Source organism: Labrus bergylta, chromosome 12 (genome assembly GCF_963930695.1).
Source record: "Labrus bergylta chromosome 12, fLabBer1.1, whole genome shotgun sequence".
Taxonomy (NCBI): domain Eukaryota; kingdom Metazoa; phylum Chordata; class Actinopteri; order Labriformes; family Labridae; genus Labrus; species Labrus bergylta.
Genome location: NC_089206.1, coordinates 12,989,951 through 12,993,754, shown reverse-complemented (window position 1 = coordinate 12,993,754; position 3,804 = coordinate 12,989,951).

The window sequence follows — 3,804 nt, the reverse complement described above, 5'->3', positions numbered from 1 at the left end:
CGTTCAGTGTTCGTTTTGTACGTTAGGAAATGTCTTTAACATCAACTCCTCAAATACTGTCACATAAGCAGGAGAACAGAGCACATTTTCTTCTGTGAATAAAACCAATACAGATTTAGATCCAGTCTAAAAACATATAGCAGCTGGTTTTCCATTGGCAACATGGGTTCCATTCATACACTCAAATTTTCATTATCTACATTAACATCCTCATGAATTCATTTTCTGCATCAATGCTCATCACTCCTGCTCTTCATTACACCTTGCTTTCCATTTAGTTGATATCTAATCTGTTGTATCCTATTCAGTGTCATATGTCATTAGGTTTGTCAAATCTTTGATATTGTCATGGTTTGATGCCACTATTTGTTTTGGAAAAAGGCTGTCGGTAAAGGCAACATGAAAATGTAGCAAATGAATTAATTGCAGCACAGTAAAGTTAACAGTATGGCAGGGGATGAGTCTATTTATCAAAGGGAAGTTCTGTTTGTAAATGTAAAGTACTTTTGTCTTTTAACGATGGCAATTTAACAATGACAAATTTTCTGTTTTCCCCCCAAACCATTAGATTCATGACACTCCTGTATATTACACACACACCAGGAGGATTAGGAGGATGTGCAAGAGTCTGCAATCACTGATCAAATATCCCCCCCCATCTGTCTGGGACTCCGGTCTGCTGTTGTGGGCTGTCAGCCGTTCCTTTGTACGCCATTAGCAGCCACCTGCATGTCAGCAACCACAACACAACCTCAAGAGCGACAGTGTAATGCGCTCCATAGTTATTTGTTAAGCAGCCAAACATCGGAGCTGCAACCATAAGAATGGATTGTGTATTTATATCAACAAATCGTAAAATACTCCCTTTTGAATGTCTCGGTACCAACTAGGGTCTAAGGTGGAGGGTTCAATCTGTTGGTCAGTTGAACAAAACATGTTTAAGATTCACTTTATTGATTTGGGTTATAAATTAAATAAATAAAGACGGGATGATAATCATCACAAGGAAGGGTCTAAAACTAGAGAATATTTGGCCTTTTAATTAAAAAAATAACTGTTACTTCTACATGGTAGTTTACTATCAATCATTTTATCGCCATTTAAATTCAGCTCTGGTGTTACACTTTCTGAGAGCCAAACTCAGGAGTCTGTGTAAATTATATTTACAGAGAGAAAACCCAATCCACACTGGTGCATATGGAACATAATCTGTCGTGGGACATATAGAGCACCATGCTCTAGCATCTGGATTACTTCCTACATGCTCTTTATTTCTCGGGGGGGGGGGGGGGGTTAGGAGATAGAGCCTTGTGCCTGAGAGGTGTTTATGAGGAAAGGCAGCTGTTTAGCTCAGGCTACGACCACAACACGGGCTCATGGGTATTTTTAAGATGTTGGCTGGCTGAGGAAGAGGAAACATTAAATGGTGTTTTAACAAAGCAGCTGATTGGCTGCTCCGAGGAGACGGCAGCAGCAAACTCGTTTTGATTTCCTGTCAGCTTCAGTTAAAAATAGATGAAATTCAAAAGTGTAGATGACTGTTTTTAAATTACCGCCATCAAATGATAACGCGGCGTGGATTTTGAACGTGACCGTACAGTATATCTATAGCTCATTAAGGCAGTCATCCGTGTTAAGCTAAAATGACACTCAATTTATTCTCTCCATTAAGGCACACTGGTTGCATAAACCCCACCTGTCAGCCTGTCAAGCTGAGAGCCATCTCGCCGCGACCTGTGTGAATGGAAATCGTGGCTGTTCCAGATGGCTTACTGTGATGTCAGTGGAGGGGATCAATGAGGTGGGCACTGCGAGGGACCTGACAGGAATGGTAAAGGGGGCTGCTCCCACAGGATGGTCAGGATGGTGTGAGGTCTGTGGGTTGCTGCTCTGAGCCCAGTGGAGGATTTTTGACATTCAAGAATTTTCCCCAGTTGATGTAAAGATTACCTCAGGAAAAAAACAAATGTGGTCGTAGGAAGAGAGAAGGGTTGTATTTGGTGCAGAACTCAAATAAATAATGACACAAATGTCACTGCAAACCAAATCGAACTCCCTCTGTAATTGTGCTCTTTCGATTCTTGCAGCAGCTACCCCTGAGGAAACTCCCTAACCTATTTGTTTTTGATATTTAGAACTTTAATTATGTATTATATGAATATCAAAGCGTGTAAATTAACCTGCAGTGTTCCCTCTTGTGTGCTCGTCCAAATCCATCACACAAATGCTCATCCATATAAGGCTGTTTGACTCAGCAGAGCCTATTTGGCATTCTCTGGAAAACAGCAAAAAAGTAAAAACATTTCCACTGGGCTGGTTAAATGATTGGGGTCTTTCTTCAATCACAGCTGGCAGATGTTTTTAGGGCTGAACTCAGAGTGCCTCCGAGTGGTTTTGCCTCAGTTCAAATATATGAGCGATTTCACTAAACAAATCTGCCAGGCTGCCTGGCACCCACACTGGCACCGGTGTATGACTGGTCAGCCAAAGGAAGGAGGGAGCAGGCCCAAGAGTGTAATAAAGACAGGCAGTACGTTTTTCAAGTGGTTGATATCCTGTGGTAGCTGGCACTCTTCATCTGCAAGTCATGGGTTCCAGAGTTTTCAAGAGCTACTATAATGTGAAGGAATGTGTGGCTGACGGATCTGCATAGTATTATTGTTGACTAGAAAATATGAAAATAACAGATTATGTTTTTAAAGAACTGGGATTTTTATGTGACTTCTTGTGGTTTCATTGTTTTTTGTTGTGGTTTCCTGTTTAATTTCCGATCAAACACAGAGTCAGTTGAGGAACAGCAGCACCAGAGCTGGAGGGGATTCAATGTCTCACTGAACGACACTCAAACCGGTCTATTATGTGCAGTGACACATAGATATAAATGTGCACCTTCCAGCTAAGTCTTGTTTAACTCTAATGCTTGTATTATGTGGCAGCGTAGTTGATTGGAAGGTCAAAAACAGACTTTTTGAAGAGTAAAACTTCTGTTTCTTGGGGGAGTATAACACTGCCTCTCCCAAAGACAATGTTTTCTGAGAAGAATACATCCCAACTGAGATTTTTAGCGTTGTATATCAGGTTTTAGGTATCAACACCTGTCACTTATTATATTTATTTACCATAGCCACACAGCGGCCATTTCCCTCTGACGTCATGCTCAGTGTGGGAGGCTTAAATGCCCCTTGACATTGTACCGTGCTGTTCAAGATCTACAAATCCTTACAAAACAGAGAATTTGACAAACTTTTATAACTTTACTCCTTCTGGTTTAAACAGCAATCAAAAGGCAATGATGAACTTAAACTGGTCCATATTTCAAAATGAAACAATAGATTTATTTGACGTATTTTGATCATTTTGGGTTTTTACTGATAAGCAACTGAAGAGACAATGGTTTGTGAAAATAAGACAATTTCAAAATTACATTTGATAACGCGTAGCTACCCACAGCCAGGTCCCAAAATTAACATTCAGTTAGCACAGCAGTTTTTTCTTTTTTCTTTTTAAAGGTTTATTTTTAGATTTCTTGAGCACTTATTGGAGAGACAGGACAGTGGACAGAGTCAGAAAGTGGGGAGAGACAGAGTGGGGAAGGATATGCGGGAAAGGAGCCACAGGTCGTACCTGAACCCTGGCCGCCCACCACTAAGACCCTGTAAGATTGGTTACAATTGCCTTCCCTATCACATCTATAGCTCTGTCCATTTACATCAGAATTGAATAATTCACAGACCCTGGTAGAAACTCCACCCATCCTCTCTACTATATAATAATAATAATAACTTTATTTATATAGCACCTTTT